Source organism: Cyprinodon tularosa, unplaced genomic scaffold, assembly GCF_016077235.1.
Source record: "Cyprinodon tularosa strain WSP-4 unplaced genomic scaffold, ASM1607723v1 ctg50, whole genome shotgun sequence".
NCBI lineage: Eukaryota > Metazoa > Chordata > Actinopteri > Cyprinodontiformes > Cyprinodontidae > Cyprinodon > Cyprinodon tularosa.
This window is the reverse complement of record NW_024039230.1, coordinates 1,051,683-1,072,244: the sequence shown is the minus strand read 5'-3', so window position 1 is coordinate 1,072,244 and position 20,562 is coordinate 1,051,683.

Here is a 20,562-nt window from a genome sequence, read left to right as displayed (position 1 = left end):
CACTATCATTACTTATTTTTTCATGTGAACATTAGAAAATGTTAATCAAATTTTAGAAAGTCCACAACAATAGGTACAAGAACAACTATAATTCTAGAATTGTGCTGCTCAGTGTGGCTTTAATTTGCAGTAGCACTGTTACTTTGATTCTGCGATAATAAGGACTTAATTTCCTCTAATTGTGGGTAAAGATTTTCTCTTTTTATGTTTCCCTCTTAGGTATTAGATGCTATGTAGCTGAGAGACTTTTTGCCAATATCTCTCCTTTTTGGAAATTTGTTAGGATATGTAACCATAGCAAATATGACAAGTTGTGGTTGTTTTTTACACTTGGTAGCAGCTAATTATATGATGATATTACCATCATGGGACAAGAAGTGGAGGTGGTGGAGAAGTATAAATACCTTGGTGTTCACCTGGACAACTGACTTGAGTGGAGATGCAACTCCAAAGCAGTTTGCAGGAAGGGACAGATCAGACCGTACTTCTTAAGGAAGCAAAGGTCCTTCAGTGCTTGGAGCAGGATGCAACAGATGAGTGTTATGTATTCTGCCATAATTTGCTGGCATAACAGCTTCTTTATCAGCTTTACAAGCTGATAAAGAATGCTGGCGCTGTTTTTGGAACTGTTTTAGAACTTTAAGATATTTCTTTAAAAACAATTCTTCATAAAATGAGGAGCATTATCTAAAACCTTTAACATCCCTAGCCCTAACTTGAAATGTTATGAAACGATTTGAATTTTAACAAAATGTTTAACAAAAATGTCCAAGGAACAATCCATTAAATGTTGGTGAGGATCCACATCAGAATCCGGATGTAGGATTTAAAAAAAAATTATTCTTTAACATTTTTGCTGGAACAAGCATTTCACCCCTAAATCAGAGAGTGCCAGCATTGACTATTGACACCTTCAAAATTCAAAAAAGTCTACAGGTTTTATACTGAAGACAAAAACACTGGAAAGGGGAGCCATGCCTCGTTTCAACTCTCAATTTGCTGATCAAAAAGAAAGCATAGTGCAGAGTTAATTAATAAGGGGGGGGGGGGCAGAACATTTGATAATGGTCCAGATCATGTGTAAGTTTTAACTTTAGATGTAAGTCACAATGTTGGGCAAAATGTGCTTCTTGGCAGAGGTCTGCACTCTCTGAGTGTTTTCTACTTATTTCTACTTATGCATTGTATAAACTTTAATTATAAGTGGATCAAAGTGGAGTTCTGTTAGCAGGATCATATCTCAAATTTTACATGCAAAGAGATATTTTCTGAAAGTCAAATTTATCTGATATTGTGCCAATTACAAATACACTATATTGCCAAAAGTATTTGCTCACCTGCCTTGACTCACATATGAGCTTAAGTGACATCCCGTTCCTAATCCATAGGGTTCAATATGACGTCGGTCCACCCTTTGCAGCTAGAACAGCTTCAACTCTTCTGGGAAGGCTGTCCACAAGGTTTAGGAGTGTGTTTATGGGAATTTTTGACCATTCTTCCAGAAGCGCATTTGTGAGGTCGCACACTGATGTTGGACGAGAAGGCCTGGCTCTCAGTCTCCGCTCTAATTCATCCCAAAGGTGTTCTATCGGGTTGAGGTCAGGACTCTGTGCAGGCCAGTCAAGTTCATCCACACCAGACTCTGTCATCCATGTCTTTATGGACCTTGCTTTGTGCACTGGTGCACAGTCATGTTGGAAGAGGAAGGGGCCAGCTCCAAACTGTTCCCACAAAGTTGGGAGCATGGAATTGTCCAAAATGTCTTGGTATGCTGAAGCATTCAGAGTTCCTTTCACTGGAACTAAGGGGCCAAGCCCAGCTCCTGAAAAACAACCTCACACCATAATCCCCCCTCCACCAAACTTTACACTTGGCACAATGCAGTCAGACAAGTACCGTTCTCCTGGCAACCGCCAAACCCAGACCCGTCCATCAGATTGCCAGATGGAGAAGCGCGATTCGTCACTCCAGAGAACGCGTCTCCACTGCTCTAGAGTCCAGTGGCGGCGTGCTTTACACCACCGCATCCGACGCTTTGCATTGCACTTGGTGATGTATGGCTTGGATGCAGCTGCTCGACCATGGAAACCCATTCCATGAAGCTCTCTGCGCACTGTTCTTGAGCTAATCTGAAGGCCACATGAAGTTTGGAGGTCTGTAGTGATTGACTCTGCAGAAAGTTGGCGACCTCTTCGCACTATGCGCGTCAGCATCCGCTGACCCCGCTCCGTCAGTTTACGTGGCCTACCACTTCGTGGCTGAGTTGCTGTCGTTCCCAAACACTTCCATTTTCTTATAATACAGCTGACAGTTGACTGTGGAATATTTAGGAGCGAGGAAATTTCACGACTGGATTTGTTGCACAGGTGGCATCCTATCACAGTTCCACGCTGGAATTCACTGAGCTCCTGAGAGCGACCCATTCTTTCACAAATGTTTGTAAAAACAGTCTGCATGCCTAGGTGCTTGAATTTATACACCTGTGGCCATGGAAGTGATTGGAACACCTGATTCCAATAATTTGGATGGGTGAGCAAATACTTTTGGCAATATAGTGTATCAATATTGGATTTTAACATCCCTACTAGCAATGATAAATAAGTTAAATTTTCTAGTTATTTCTTTAAAACGATCTACTTCATCCCTTTATATTTCAATAGTTATGTAAAAAAAACAATCTTATAAACATTGACAGATACTGTCAATGAACAGACAGTAAATCAAACTATGTGTGTTTAATTGTCCAGACATTTACCAAACACCCAGCGCTATAAATCATGCAGAATTATTTGGATAGACAGAGCAGAGGCACCCAACGGAGCCAGTCACTTCACATGCTATACAAGAAACAGTTGGATTTCATTTTGTGCGCTGCTGTGCTCAGAGAAATCTCAATATTTATCCAGTTTGTCTGGCCCTGGCACCTGCTGAGGGAGACATTAGTCATTTGTAGGTATTAACTTGGGCATCCCCTCTTTCCCTCATCTTCCCTGTCTCCGGCTCTCCTCATCATTCTCCCCCCCTCTGCACTCTCACTCCCTCCTTCTGTGAGTACACTGTCAGTCATGTTGTAGCCTTTTAAATGTCATCCACTTACTGTGGGGAGCAGTTACCCCACTTGACAGTTTTATTGGTTGATGTTATGATGACGGTGATGAGAGGGAGGATGTGAAAGAGAGATGGAGAAAAAAAGAATTGAGAAGAGGCATAACTGAGTCAAATCAAATTAGAATAATCAGAGTGATGTGATTAATAGGAGTGCCATTGTGGGGTAATCATGCACAGCGATCATCACTGTGGTGGACTTCAAATTAGCGTGCCCTGCAGTGAGGCTTTGATCTGGCAAGCATCAAATAAAGCTGGGCGTCAGGCTGTCACTTACTTAAAGCACACCTTCGCCTTGACGTCTTTTCGCCGTCCTTAAAATAGAGATAGAAGATAAAACGCGACAAAAGCCAGGGGTACAGTCAGCAAATGATCATGACTGCCCTGGTTGGCATGATCAGCCACTGAGCCATTTGTCTTATTTTATATTCCTCAAGGTGGACTCAGAAACCCTTGCATAGATGTAGCAAGAGTAAAGCTGGTGAGGAAGACATCAACGTCACATTAGCCCCTGTGACTTTTTCTCAGGTGTACATCTGTCAAGCCCAGTTGTGGATGAAACAATGCTGGAGGAATCATTAATCCTGTCTCTTTCCTTCCCACTTCCTCTGACTTTTAACTTAAAGCACCAAAGCAAGCTGGAAATAATTGTAAGCCACCTTATGGCATTTATTTTTTATTTAAGTCGATAGGAATTAATTATTAATACTCTAAATGCTTGGGATATATACTGCTAAAAAAATATTTATTTAAGGAAGATCGCACCATCTTTTCATGAAAAAAGACAAAAGGAGTAAAGGAAACATTTAAAGTGTATCAATGAGGATATAGTTTATTGTGTAAAAGCTTGAGTGTCACAGAGACCTCACATAGGTTCTTAGTTCCTTCCTCTCCTACCACTACAGGAATACTGATATTTTCATTAAAAGGTCACCAATCTTTTCAGGTATTCTCCTCAGCTTTAAATGCAAGCAGAAAGGTGAGCATGAAAATGAAGAGAGCAAGAGGTAGAGAAAAAACAGGATTTAGACTTGGACAGAAGGGAAGTAGGAGATACACGATCAAAAGAGAAAAAGACCAATGCGATCAGCTTTCATACCAAGGTCAAAGCGTTGAGCTACATATCCTCTGCTCTTATCTTATACAGATAAAAAGTTTTGAACGACCAGGAGGAGAATTCTTTAAAGTTGACTGGCCGCTAATATGTACAATTTTTCTTTTAATGAAATGTCATATTGTCTTTGTCATGTTTTGGCATTAATTTCATTTTTTAAAAGTCCGATGAACCCTCCATATTTACTTTGCGCACATTAAACTCTCCTAATTACAATGATGTGTTAAAAACACACAATCATTTTCCTCATATTCTGCTTTCTTCAAGGTTGTGAGAGCTCTTCCTTAAACAAGCAAATTGGGTGAAAGCCAGTGAGTCATGAGGCAGTGCATTTAAATCAGAATTTATAACATGTAAAATAATTCTGAATTCCTTTGTGAAGCTTTCCATTACTGGGCTAATAATTTGAAATTAATGCCAAATTAAGAGAGTGGTTTCACCGATCTAATTTGATACTTAGACCCTATGAAGTTAAAAGATGCCCCCATTTAGCTCTTTAAATGAGGATGTAGACTTTTTTCCCTCCAAAATGGATTAAAATAATTTTGCTACAATTATCATTTATACAGCAGTGAGGACCTAGAGTGTATCTATTGAGCATAAAATAATTTCAAGTAAAATTAAATAGCTTATTACTGCCTTTTATTTCCTTGAGGGAATACGCTGCAGTCTTTTTTCTTACCCCCTTGGTAGATGGGGTAATTTTCTTTGGAGGCTGGCCGACTAAGTGCCATGCGGCTGCTTGTTCAGCAGGGAAAGTACATGAAAGTCTTCTGTTTTACACTGTGGATCTCATTCTCCATGCTGTCCATATTTCTGTCTGTCTATCCTGAAACTAATGCTAGAGCTCCTTAGTCTTACAGTGTTAGACGAGTAAGAGAAGCTTCATAAGTGCAGCTCAGTGTGGTTCTCTGGAATAAATCCAAGTCTAATCTTTAATGCTTTACCTGTCAAAATCCTTCACTCTGGGTGCTCCTACATTCTTTTGCACATTGTCAATATGTCAGAATTGCTGGGATAGGTTAATTTCAGCACCTGTCAGTTGACATACTACACCGCAAAATTAAGTTGTGCCACAAACTGGCCTGGGTATGTTCGGAATGCACTGGTCTGTGTCTAGAGGGATGGAAGAAAGGGGTTCTGTCTGTGTGACGTCAGGCTAGTGGCATGGTAGAAAGCCGATGGCCCGCTTGGCCCTGACAGCTGCGTTTTACCGCAGTAATGCACCCTGTCGGCCAGGGCCAAGGCCTCTCTCATGCTGTCAGCACACTGATCGGCTTTCGTGGATCATCTCTTATCAACTGAATCTGTCATTGCAGAGGAGTGTTCCTTTTGGGGGGCTTTAACCCATGCTGCCATGGTTCACAGGCTCCAAGTCACCCCTTATGGATACTTCTCTCTCTCTTTCTGTCCCCTCGTCTTTTCCAATTCATGTCCTGCTCTTTTTCCTGCTTTAACAATCAGCCTTGGCTAAAGATCATGGCCTCACTTTCATTCTGTTATTTTGTCTTTCTACAGTTTGTTTATGAGTGAGAGAAAACCTGAGCTGCAGAGTAATGAAGGTAGGGACTGGTTGCGGTGATACAGGGCAAGCGAGGTGTCTGAGAGGGAAGAGGCTTTTGTTTGTTTGGACAGATGCATGGGCCCATCTCTGAACTTCTGTCAGTGATCAAAGGACCGGATGATGTAGAACAGATTCATGGGCCATGTCTTATCTGCCCACACTCAGGTGCTCGTCCATCATCTTGAGCCCTTGTATGTCTCATTTTGAAGACAGGATCCTAAACAAGGTGCATTAATCACTGTTCCTCCCTTCTTTGACCAGGTGGCCTCACGCCCTCTGGACTTCCATCCAGACTCAAGGGTGGGTACGTACTAGGCATACTCTCCGATACCCTGAGGGCAGCTTTGATAATTTTTGAACAATAGCCTCTGGTGTCTTCAACAGGTCCTCCGAATTCCTGCAGGAATTTAGTTTATTAGAGGAAGAACCAATTTGTTCCAGTTCCTAAAACCTTCAAATATGAATGCAGTCCTATAGATTATGGACCTCACTGGGTACTTTTTTTTGTGGTATGAGAATGTTTCCTGCTAATAAACAGTAATGCTGACCACACTGCTCATATATTTATTATGCACTGTATAACTTGTGGTTCCCTAATTGCAGCCCTTAAGATCCAGTGTCCTGCACATTTTAAATATGCCTCTGTTTCAACACACCTGTGTCAAATAATCAGCTCACTGGCAGGACTTTGGAGACCCTGAATGCATACAAATCCATAATTTAGCCATTTCATCCAGGTGTGTCGAAGCAGAAACACATCTAAAAGATGCAGGGCACAGTATCTTGAGGGTAAAAATCAGGGAACCATGCTCTGGACTTTTATTCTTTTCTTTTGGTCAGTTTTCTATAACTGGAGACCTTAAAATATCTTTTATATTACCATGTTGCATAAACATAATACAAATATATCAAAATTAACTCTATAAAATACAAATACAATTTATAAAACATTTGTTTGAGTAAAGAATAAGAGTTGACTGTTTTTGTCTGAGGTTTCCAGTACACAAAAAAAATGTTTCATATGATTATGGATGGGCTTCACTTCCTAGAGTCATGCACAATTCCTTTTTTTTTAATGGTTTGCTTGGCTTTCTAAAAAGCTTGGGTGTTCTGTTCTCAAGGACAGTTTTCTCATTAAATGTTTTCTTTACATTTTAGACCCTGATAATAAAACATAATTCTAACTATATATATGCCAATACTGCGTTGTATTTGCAGTTCATTATTTGGACTATTGACGTGCCTTGTTTATAACCATTCCATTGTAGCTCAAGCTGTACACTTGCTACTGTTGTCCTTTTGGAAAGTTAACCTTTTGTCCCTGGATAAGTATTTTATAACTTATAACACAGGATTCTTTAAAGATTGCTTTATATTGTTGATCTGCTGATCCATAAATTCAGAGTCCATTTTTGTTCATACAAAAAACAGCTTCCTTATCACATTATTTTGCCACGATGGAATTCCATGTTGGTGTGCAATTAACGAGGTGAAAACTCAGCTTGTTATGGCTTTTTATTCAACAATGTATTATTTTATTATATATCTTTTTCAGAAGCATGTCTAATTGAAATGGGTTATAGATGTCATATTAACTGTAGGTTTCATACTAACAACCCAACTTGGTCTTCATGATGCTGTTTCTTTGTTCTCTGACACCTCTGAAAACTATTTTATACCCCGACAAGATTACATAGGCGACTCGATTGTAATCGGTGGTTTGGACTGAATGTTTTTTTTGGTACAGGGGACTGAATACGAACACATTGCTTTTGAGATAAATATGCAGAGTTTTGATGTTGTAACATGAGAAAATTAGAAAGGTGTCATGGGGTATGGATAAATTCAAAAGGATCTGCTCTTTACTGATAACATTTACCTGCTATTTTGAGTTTGGAGATGGGTCGTAGCTATTTATGGCATGATAATTATATAATTGAACCTGTAATTTAGTTTATGATATAATATCAATTCCTTTCATGGTTGCTTTTAGAAGAGAAACAAATAATCAAAATATAATTATTTGTTCTAAATTTACAATGCTGATAAAAAAGTGACATATTAACATTTAAATCAGTTGGGGAGGGATTATTTCTCTCCTTACTTACCTGTTTATGGCAAAAAGGTCTTTGTACCTTTTGTATGCCCCAATATTGATTTAAAATGGAAAATTGTTCATTGTGCTAGCAAACGGTGAAGTAGAAAATGGCTTAAGTGGTTCTGTTGTGTCAGCAGGTTAAACAATGCATTTCACACAGATTTTTAAACTCAAGAAAGTGCTTTGTGCCTGAAAAGACTGAACTTAAAACAAATGTCAAATGTGACACCAAAGTGTAACGGCGTACACAAAATAAGCCTTGTTTGTCACTTTAGGTTTTACTTCCATTTACATGTTTTTGGAGAAAAACATTCTTTCCTTAAACATTAGGCTTTCTTACCTTTCTTAGTAACCAGAGCCCTGTGGAATGTCGTTTCAGACAAAGTAAATTTCATCTGTTAATAATTTTGATTCTGACTAAAATTAATTTCTTTTGCAATAAAAGAATTCTATAAAGGCTGAAGTACAACACTGGTTGTAGACATTTTAGAAAACAATTTATTCAACCTTTTTGAAAATAATTTCTTGGGATGTTTTTTACTAGTCTAGATTAGCAAAAGTGAACTCAGAAAATTTCCATTATAGTGCTAGCTGCACTTGGTTTTGAGAGGTGGTTATAGCTGTCTGAGAATGAGGTCAGGAGGTCAAGTGCCAAAGCATGGTGTCATGGAATACAAAGTCAAGTGATGGAGCATGTGTGGCTGAAGAGTCTAGAAGATGCACAGGATTAAAAAAAAAAGAAAAGAAAAGAAAACAAACAAAACCTAAAATAAAACACAGAGTAATTCTAACTTTTTTTTTTTTTTTTATCTTTGGTGAAAACTTAAACGGATGTTGACAGACAAGCGTACCAGTTCATCCCAGGGTGAGATGATATAAACACTTAAGGAAGTTGTCTCCCTGACTGGACATGGAAGACATTCAGCCAAGGCTGTGAAGTCATAAAACTGGAGCACACACAATCAACACCTATCATCCTACTCCATATTTCTCTCATATTCTCCCATTTATGTCAGACGAGTTGCTTAACCTTGCTGTTGTCCTTGGCCTCTGAACTGTTAATAAGCCTATTTGTTAAAATGACACTGGCAGGCAGCATAAGCTTGCCGCCCCCCCTCTCTCAGTTCTTCTGGCAGAGGTGAAGGGATATCACTCTGACTGCTGTGACAGCTCTACTTTAGCATATTCATGACGAGTAGAGTCTCATTTCACAGGTGTATTAAAATATCCCTAACCCCTTTCTCCTAGGGAACCTTGTCTCACACCACAATGGCTGGATGCCATGCATGAAAATCGATGGGGAAAATATGTAGAAATATAAGCATGCATCAGAGGCTGGGTCAAGAACCTAATTTCACAGTGACACCAGAGGTAATTTGGCTCCAGAAATGTTTGTCAATTCGCCATTCATTTGAGAAGCCAAGCCATTGTGAGGCCCCCCGACGTGAGTGCAAGGTGGCCAACCTGAACGTCTGTATTTATGGCACACTTTTGTGAATACATTACGCCTGTCACAATGAAATAAGTGACATACTTACATACAGCGAGGAGTAAGTCCAAAAGGGGTGAGCACTGGGCGAGGGAGAGATAAGAGGAGAGGTAATTAGTACATTCATCTTTTTTATGATATCATTTTTCAGACATATATGATCACAATGTAAATTAGAAATAAGGAGGGACCTGCAGAAAATGGAATTCATTTGGAGCGGGTCAATCGCCCTACAATAGTAGAGCTTGGAGGCCAGGTGTAATTTACGGTGCCTCTTAGCCCTCTCTCTTCTGCCATCCACCTGGCAGAGCCTGATACCCTGCTGCTCCCCACAGCTGCTGGGCTTTCTTTTTTCACAGATAACACTCTCGTCTTCAAATGAGATTCATTTAGAGCTGTGGAAAAGAAGAAAAGGGACAGAAAAGGGAGAACTGATGAGGCAAACCTGCTGTCTTTTTCTCCTGCTTCTTTCAGCCTTTCTCCTATGATTTAACCCAGGCACTTACTGTAATGGCATTCTATGGATTATTGATTTTTGATTTGGTTTTTTTCTGCCTGGCAGATGCCTCCTATTTTAGTGGAGCCATTACCTCTGTAATGATTAGAAACAAAAAGTTAATTATGTAATTATAAAGCCAATAACAGCCTGCACTGGTTTACCCTGCTTTAGTCGGTTTAAACATTATCTCTTGTGTGCACATCATAACAAGCGGAATGTGAGGAGAAGAGATTAACGCCTTGGAAAGCAGAGACGGAATTTAATTCTCCAGTCCACGGCTGCCTGGGAAACCATTAAGTAATCACAACATTCTCCCTCGATTAAATTCACGGCTGCCACTTTGCACACAAATGGAAGGGGAAGAAGAGGTGCCTGAAATGCGCACCCATTTTTATTGACTGTAACGTCAGTCCCTGCCTGCAGGCAAAGATGAATAAAACTGCTAAATAGGGTGCCTCAATCTGTCAGGAAATGAAAAGTTTGAGTGGGCAAAATAAAGTCAAAGTAAAATAAAAATAGAGAGGCTATGTTGCGATGTGTTAGGCATGATAAAGCTTACTTGGAGCAGACAGAATAAATGGGGGACCAAAAAGATGCACTCGATATTTCCCCATTATTTTCTGTTATTTCACTCTACCGCAAATGGTTTTTGTCCCCAGAAGCTACAGATAAGGTTGATGGTAAAAGGAAGTGGCTGCATTGGTTTAAACAGATTAGAGAGGTCTATTTTCTGCAGACATGCACAGTAGAGCTGTGTGCATGTCTTCTGCACTTGTACTGACAACCTGTGATGCTTGCAGTAAGTGAGACTAATTACTTATAGATGGTTATGTGAGGAATTAATATGGTCTTGAAGTAATATTTACTTGATGTTACGCAATAAAGCTGTTTCAAACAGTGCTGGAGACAGAGGTCAGAGGGACAGCTTTCTTCAATAAATGAGCACTTAAGGGCAGAGAGCACCCTGCTTTGATTAATTAGGTAATTCATTAGTTTGGTTAAGTCATTTAGTGAAATGGTGAAACCAGTAGAGGGCTTTTCCAGCTAAAGTCAAGAAGTGTTATCACTGATATATGAAAAAAGCCTTTGAATGAGCTGCGAAAAAGACATTCACCGCAATGCTACAAAACAAAATGTATTTTTTAAATAGTGTTTGTAATAACTATCAAATTGCTTTGAAAAAAAAAATTGTGGATAGATTAAATACTTATTTAAAACTTTTTTTTGGTATTTATTGTTCAAAATTAAAGTATGTTTGAATATTTCAACGATCTAGGAGTGACAAAATCTCTCAGGTCAAACATGCTTTCCCTCAGCCTTCTGTATGTACATGCATTATAACTTTTTTTCTTTTATTTGTATAAAACGATGAGGAAAGAAAAGTGAGACTGCAGATGTACCAATGCCAACTTAACCTACATGAAAGTTCATACATGTGTTAAAGACTGTAATCTTTAATGAGTAACCTGTTTGCTAAATAAAAACATTCAGAATCTATCAGGATAAGCATTACTTTAAAGTCTGTTCCGCTATCTATCAAGCTCAGGCTAGAAGTATTTTCCTTGCATTGATCTAAGCGTCTGATTGTTGAACACTGCGGATAAGTGTACATGTGAGTAAATATGAGACTGTTTTTTCAAGGCTATATTTACACATGCTTCTTTAAAAGCATTTCTTTGAATGTGTGTTAGCCCTATTTAGAAGTCTGACACACGTTTACAGGCCGATGGATGGGGGTGGCTGCAGGCACTCACATACACACACATATGTACGCACATTTCCAACTCCCTTTCAGATATATGCAGGCCTCAGTGTGAGTGCCAGCCTGTTGCTTTACTCTTCCATTCCTGTCCATCACAACCTTCCCAGGGGCTTCCAGTTGTCCCCCAAGGGTTTGAAGCCTGCACTTCCACAGCTCCTCTTCACTCGGTGCAAATGCCAGGATCGTGTTTGGGAAAGGCAGCAGTTTTTGTGTACAGTGGACAGCTGGTACATTCCAGATAACAGCTGAATTTAAAATGAGTACAAAAGCAGAAGGCATGGGCAGCCTCCTTTTTTTGTCTACCCCTGCCTATTGATGAGGATTTATGTCTACAAGCATTCACACAATATCATAACAGCATTGGCAGACCTGTTCAGCCTTTTCAAGTCTTTACAGTTACACCAAACATTTAATGTACAGCAGATGATCAATGACAACAAAATAAAATCCAAAAATACTTGTAAAATGTGTCATGATTTTTGAAGACAATTTTTAATTAAGAAAAGCAAAAGCGTGCAGACACCTATTTGGATTTCTTAGCTTTTTTTGTCACATAAGAATATGCAGTCCATCCAGTCCAATCCAGTCAAATTAAGTAGTTATAGCAATCATTGGGCTAAAGCCGCTTTACCCACTGGACATGTAAGCACATAGAGAGACAGGACAAGTAGGAATGCACACATATTAACATCTAGCAATAATTTGCAGAGGAGAGGACATGCAGATTCAATGCAGAAAGAGCCCAGGCCAGGATTCAAACCCAACTCCTTGTAATTGGAAGGCAAGAGTGCCTGATATTTAAATATCTTTCAAATTATTGATTCCATTTAACAGAATCCAGAGAAAGAAAATAGTGTGTTATCATAAAAACCAAATAATCAGGGATTTCTTTTCTATAAAGATTGTCATATTTTTTGAATGATGCTGCATATAAATGCATTCTTGCCTTCACGAAACCAGTGTATTTTTTATTGTAGCTCTAAATTCCAATAATTTGAAAATCTTCAGCTACCATTTTGTGCATTCCGTATTGATGAATACTGCATGTTGCTGTATTGTATCTGTAGTTCTATATTAGTTGGTTGTAATGTTCTTTATATATCTCTCTTTGCAGGTGATGCAGCAGACTGTTGAGATTATCTCTTTTTTTTCTTCTCTTTTTTTCACCTTGTCTCCCTTTTTTTGTAATGTCCACATACATGAATTATTCCCAACATAAACCTCAATAAAACAATTTATATTTATAAATCAAGCAGAGCGCTATGGTGAGAGTGATAATGCTTTACTTGTGAGAGAAATCTGTTGGGATTTTTCTGGCATTAAGAAAAAAAATCCTATTGCCTCATTGCCCTACAGGACACGAGAAAAAATTAATAAATTAAAATTTTAAAATTTGGATGTTAGACCATATCCCACGCTTTGAACAAAATATACCACACAACAGACCAACATGCCAGAACTGCAAACCTACAATAAAGTGTGGTCCAATCTGAGGGGGAGTGAAAGGACACCATTAATTAGAAATCAGCCTAGAGGCCCATGGCAGCTCTGTAGAAGCTAGAGAAATCCACAACTTAAGTGGAAGAATCTGCTGACAGGAGTGCAATTCAGACATCCAACTTTTGTGGAAGTGAAGCAATGAGACAATTATTGGTAAAAGAGAGTCTTAAAGCTGCTTGTTTATAGTTTGCCACAAGCCATTAGGGACACAGCAAACATGTGGAACTATATGCTCTGGTCAGATGAGTTTAAAGTGAAACTTCTGGTCTACATGCAAAACTCTATTAATGGCAGAAAACAAATGATGCAACGTCACATTGAACACAAAATCTCTCTAATAAAATATCGCTTTGGCAGCTGTGGGGAAAATTTTTTACCAGCACGGACATGAAAAATGCTCAAATGATGTAGGAACATGGATTAAAAATAAAGGATATTCTTTAAAGGAAACCTCTTTAAGGTGCTGGAAAAAAATTTCGAAAAATTCGGTTAATGTTACATTGAAATTGTTTCAAAGCAAATTACACTGCACCCAGTTTCAACACATAGTTTGTGGCAGGACTTAAAATCTAATAGTCATAGATCCACTACATCTTTCTGATTAAACCTGAGCTGTGTTGTCAAAAAGGGGGAAAAAAACTGTTCCCTAATTTGTAAATGCAGATAAAGATATATCCTTAAAGATTTGCAGCTGTAATAGCTGTAGAAATTGCTTATAAAAAAGAAACAGTGATTCAGAGTGGTAGGGGTGGGGGTCCCTAAGTACAAATTTTAACACAATTTTCAGATGTTAATAAACCATGTTTACTCTACTTTGACTTCATACTCATTATGTTTTGTAAGAAAATAAATATAAAAGGAAGACCTCTAAGGATTGTGAATGCTTTATTTTACTATAATCCATCCCTTTAGCACATATCAAATAAATTATTTAGTGAAAAATATTTCTCTAAAATAAACAAAATATAACAATCACAATCTGTCAAACGGGTTTCTATTTTCACCAATCTAGGTTGGACTTTCTTGCCAGGCAAGTGACTGATGAGCAACCTATATTTGGTCTGCAGTTAACACAGAAACGTGCAATCAACAGCATATTGATAGTAGCATACAAAACCAAGCATATTCATGATGCATAATGCTCACACACCAAGAATTCACTTTCTCTAAAAAGCCGAATTCCTTGTTGAGTCGCTTTTGAACCGGGTCAATGCCCCCACCCACAGGCTCAGGCGGAAAGGATGGGAAAAGTAATGACTACAATAGAGTGTTTGCATTTTTCTTGGGCCTTGAAAAACACAAAGAACAAGCCTGGTGACAAGCTCCATTATTTGGTTGCTCTGCCAGTGAGAGGACAGCTCCTGCTGAAGAGATGAAAGTGGGGGGGGGGGGGGGGGGGGGGGGGGGGTTGAAATAGGGAAGACAGAAGAATGGAGTGTGTATGAGAGTGGATAGGTGGCGGTGGTGGTGGGGGTGTCAAGAGGGCCACGGAGATGGCAGGTGATGAGGACGGTCCCGCCCTCGCTGCCATAACCCATGTCGCGTGGAGCTACAGGCCCATCAGCACAAAGACAAATTATCGCAAGGGGAATTTCACGGACAGGAAGAATCTGTCACCTAGTGGATCCCTCCCTTTAAGGGACTTCACACAGCTATTATGAGCTTCTTTAAGGAGATAAAATTCAGTGAGGGGGTGGCGTCCAACACCCCCAGAGCCAAGATGGATGGAGAGGAGGAGGTGTGGGTCATAAGTTAAACCGAAGTAGTTTTGCTTTCGCTTTTCTTTTTTTGAAACTGAGGCTATGAAAAAAAAAAACAACAACAAAAAAAAAACAAAATAAAAAATATGTTAAGTGGGATTTTTTATGTTTGGTTTAAATTCTATGACAGTTTTTTAGCTCATAATTATTTGTTCAGAAATATCTACAGAATGAATTGTGATGCAAATCACCTTCCTATAGTGTGCAAGAGCTGTCAACACTTTTTAAAACCACTTTTCTCGAAACAATACAGTTTTTGGGTAAAAATAAACAACTTGCGTGGAAACCTTTTAACTGTATGTGTTGCTGGGACAAAACCAAAATCAGAATATGAACTATTTCTTATTTAGATATTATATACTCTTAAGGCTTAGTACAACAAATGTAGTCTTTTTGGTTTAATGGCAGCTACCTGTAAAAGATGTTAGTGTATTGACTGTGCACTTCTGCTGTGTATTTTTATTATTTTTCTTCTATTTACTTTTATTTTTAAAGGCCGACTTTTTTATTTTAAATGGGACCTACTCATGCTTCCTGTTATATTTGGACTTTTGGGATCTCACAAGGTGGCAAAAAGTTGATTAAGTAATATATTTAATGTTTATGTCAACATTTTGGTTTGAGAACAAACCTGAAGCTTATGTATCATAGCTGCACAAAGGAGCATTATGTCAGATTCTTCCTTATAGCTGTTGTTATGTTTAATAAACATAACTGCTCTCGAATTACTAACACACTCGTCAATTTATTATGTTTTTTCTTTGTGTTAATCTACCTGTTCAGCTTTGCTATTACATTGCTGTTTGTACACGTGATTTCCTCAATGAGACAATAAATATTCTGTTATACATTTTTGTAAATTCTATTCTATTCTATTTTATTCTATTCCAATGTTTCTAAAGTGATCTGTGTTATTTAGATTTACTGACTGTAGTTGATTACTAAATATTGTATTATATGCATTACATTTTATAGTTTTAGCTTTTTATCTATTTATAAGGAATATTATAATACAAATGCGAGCAACTTAAGTGATTGATTTTGGATCATCTCATGCTTTCTTTATTTCTTTCTTGCTCACAGTGTATCATTCATGAGTCCCCAATATGCATAATCATGCTCAATATTTTATAACAGGTTGTATTACAACAGTTTACTTTCATTCAGAGTGTTTGCATGTTTCCAAACATCTCAGCCTATAATGGAACAATGGGGCTTTAAGTTGTACGTGGAAAGAAGCCACATCTTTTGTGTTCAAAGATATCGTTCCAGTCGAACCATTATGGCATCGCCTTTTAAATTTGCCTTGAACAACACAAAAGAGCAGTGGCCCTTTAACAAATGTGAAGGGGATTATTCTATCCCTTCAACGCCGAACTCCACAGCCTTTCTCCTCTCTTTCACACAGGGGCATGAACTTGGAAGGGTTCTGCTTCTCCCCCCTGCAGAACGCCACATTTTAAACACACAGTGACAATTGGTTGGATTACCCCACTCCTTGCCCCCCTCTTCTGTGGAGCAATCCTACGGACTCAACAACCCCTACTATGCTAGCAACCAGCAGAGGTGCATGCTAACTGGATCATGCTTTGTGCGAGGTAAAGAAAAAAATAAAAAGACAAGTGTCCCTAACTTTTCTCATGTCACTTTTTCCCTCTCGGCCCCCTGTGAAGATGGGGATCGGCAGTACTTAAAAGAAGTTCCTTTGAACTGGATTCATGAACAATTTGCATAAGCAGATTTGGCTGAGGAGAATGGAGGGGCATTGCTGTTGGTCATTAATATGCTAGCTAATTCACTACATTGTAAGCCCATTGATGCTCTACTAAAGGCCAGTTATCCTATTGCCTTTGTTTAGGCCTGAACCAGTCTCAGCAGTTGCTACAAATTACAGATTTAATTGATTTGAAATCCATCATAAAGTGGACAAAGAGCAGAGATATGGCAATATTCCATGACAGTGACTTTCCTTTATAGAGAGCTTTAATGTCGGTCTAATTAATATATGGGAATTTCAAACAGCTGTGTCCATCTGATAAGAAAGATAAGAAGATATGCCATTTAAAGATGCTTATTTTAGAACACCACCAACCGACACACATAATGGCAAATCTAATTTTAAACACATTCTTAAAACAAAGCCCAATCGATTCTGTCTGATTTAGATTCAAGATGCCTTCCAAAGATAACATGGTGCAAGTGATTAGCTGGTGGTCCATTAATGCTGTCATGATTCAGCCATGGTAATGTGCTCCACACATTTTTACACTCAGCACCAATTAGTGGCTACACAACAAAGCCTGGTCAAAAATAAACACTGCAGCGTTGTGCACTTGTTGCTACAATAAAGAGTAATCCCTGTGATATGGCGAACAATATTAGCTTTTCAATTACTCCTTAGAGCCATTAAGCCCCCCCTTCCCAAAATAAAAAAAAAAATTTTTTCATCTCATCTCTATTTCTTCATATCTAAACCTAGGTTTTGACTTCCATATTTCTTTAACAGCACTTTAGATATCAGGATAGAGCAGAGCAAAAAATACTTTTTTGGCCTAAAATATGTAAATGTTAAAACACAATGTTTAAGCGATGAGAAAAATGGAAGAGATTAAGGCTGGATGGAAAAAAAAAGTTAAGTATCTCTTTTTGTGATATACTACTGTTTACCAGTCCCTGAACTATGATTCACTTGTTGCCATTGTCAATGTTTGGTTTTTTTTGGAACAGCGTTTTTATGCTGTTGGTGCCTCTGTGTTTTTCTTGGCCCATTCTCTCCAATCGTTTGCCCCTGATAGGACCACATCAAAGCTAAGGGAGCTGTGCTTTGTGGGGGCCAGGTCTCTTGACTCTCAACATGTGGTTTTCTGGCTCTGGACATCGGCACCTTTTAACCTATTCTGTCGAGATTAGGCATTGCCTTCAATTGGGAATTAGTGAAACTATAGTAACCAATAAGAAGCTTGTTGTTGAATGGAAACTATGTATCATGTCAGAGTGGAGCTGTCGGAATATCACAATCCCAGACAAGTTCCTTGGTAGGATTTTGGCGGTCTGCATGGGGGCCCCTTCTTTTCATTCTGAAACACTCACACACACAAACACGCACCTAAACCCCTCCCATACACACACATTTGTTACAACACATGCACTGTCATGGTAATCAAAGAAAAAGTGAAAGCAAGCAACAGGCATTTAATTATCCCTCTTTTTTTCAACTCTTGCCCAAACAGAAACTAAGAAAATTGGATTATAATGAAAAACTAGCTACAGTTAAAGAAAAAGGATGAAGAAATTGTTGCAGAGTGAGTAAATCTAGAAGTGGTTGGACGCTTTAGAAATAAACAGCAACTAATAGAGTGAGTCCCTGCTGCAGTCCTGGCTGGCACATGGCTGGTTCTTTGCAGGATGCAGGAAGGGGCAGGGGGCCAAGGAGTGTCGTCAGCTCCCAGCTTCATTAAGAGGTGCAAACAGAACTCCTAGTACTCAGACCTAAGGCTCCATCAGTCAGATGCTGGCCTTAGCCTGGGCTTAACATGAGTTAAAGATGGCAGACAGCACACAGTCATTAAAGCCAGACTCCAGGAGCAACTGTCACTGCCTGGAAGCATTTCTTCCAGATTCCTGTTGAGGGGAATCTTCACAAATCCCCAGGTCAGTTCACTTCATTCTGGAGCCAGAAAGAGCCTGGATTAGAGGGGTTACTACACTCAAAACATTTGTTCACCCAACAAGGCAATCTGACATTATTTATTGACTTAATTCAGTTATTATATTAGACTCAAAGAAGTTTTCTTGCATCACAATCTATCATCATGGTTTACAGTTCCAAACAGTGAGAGCATAAAGCCAAACTGATACCATCAAATATAATCATCATGATGCTGACACTTGGCTGGTGCTTTTTGTCTCACCGTTTTGTTATAAAGCCCCAGTTACAGTGTTCACTTGATGCTGCTCATTCAATATGAGTCTCACACTGGCTCAGACAGAGCAGAGTGAATCACCATGAGGGTGGATTGCTTTTTGGCTGGCTGTGGACAGAGAGGAAGAGACAGCGGGCCTCCAGACAGAAGATTGGCTGAATTCTGAGAAGATTGGAGCCTTCTGTGAGGTTGCCTGCCCCACCACATGGAGTGCTCCAACAGTGACCCTGCGCAAACTGGCAACTGCCAACCGTCTGCTTCCGTCTGCTTGGCATATTTGGCCATTTAGTGTGTGCTTGTGAAGATCAAATGGGTTAAGATCGCCCCTCTTAGTGAGTAGAGAAAAAAGAACATCAAAAAGGTGTAAATTTCATTTCCCCACTTTTGATCAAGTCAAGCATGAAAAGAAATGTAATACTCTCAAGTGGCAAGGGTTTACACTATTGATGCTGTTACTTCTGCTTCAGGAGGCCCAATCAGCCGACAGGGAGCTGAGTAAACTCGCCCCGAGTTTTAGGGGAGGCCAGATGGAAGGCTTTTGCTGTGCCTGAAAAGACAGCTTAAGAGCTCGCCTCCTCAATCCCACTCAATACTGACTGTGTGAAATCCTGGCCCCTGCTAACCCAACCCCCCAACCCACCCCTCTTCTCCAAAGCTGGTGGCTACCACCATATGGGCTTGTTTAAAAACTCCCACAGGCTGGTACAAAGCACAACAACACAGTTTTCATATCAAGTGCTCTCTCAAAGAGGCCCCCCCACTGACTCCTTCCCTTCCGATTCCAAAGGCTGTCACGGGTTCTGCTCTGATTAATAGTTTGTGTTCGCCGTCTGTTTGGCAGATAATTTTGTGTGATGATTAATATGAACTTGCAGGCTCAATTTAGATTTCATATGTTTATAACAGAGCCACTGACTTACTCGATGTTTGCCTTTTAACCTACAAAATCAACTCTTCAAGGCTAAGAACATTTACAAGGTGACCCTACAGTTCGACATTGCACCTTTTTACTATCCTTTCTGACAAAAGTCTCTCACAAAGCAAAACTGAAGAAGAGCAATACCCCTGGTAATATTTTGTGGACAGCAGAATGGAATGGCTTTTCTAAAGACTTAATAGAATCTTTAACCGTTCCAACAATCCACTCCCATGGAGTTGCATTAAGTAGATATTGTTAAGGGACAATGACCTAAATAGCTCAACATCAACGCATTAGGCATGCAGGCAGGGCCTAGGCCATTTCATGGTGGAGACTATTGTCAAGGCTCACCCCAGGTAAGCATTAAATTGCAAATGATACCCTGAAAGCCGAAGAAGAGAGGACAGAGAGGGAGAAACTGAATATTGCACACACAGAGAAAATGGTTCTCGGGACAACAGAGAATGAAAAGGCTCTTGGAGGAGCTGCTCTGACCGTAAAAAATCTAATACATCACAGCTTTTAGGGAGCAAATTCCGCTCGTCTCCTAAGTGTCTTATTTGTAAGCAATGCTGAGCACAGGCCCATGTGCAGAGAGACTGAGAAACAAATAGCGAAGAGAGCAGGAAAGAAAACCCAAAGACAGACTGATAGCAATTACTTGAGTCCGTCAACGGGTTGTCTCCCACAAAACATTCTTGGAGAAAATTAGACAAGTGGGAAAAATAAGGCAGGGAAAATGGATAAAGAGGTAGAAAATAGTGTAGATTGAGTCTGAAGAAGCAGTCTCTCTGGTCTCTTTACTGTGTCACAAACTTTCCAACAAACT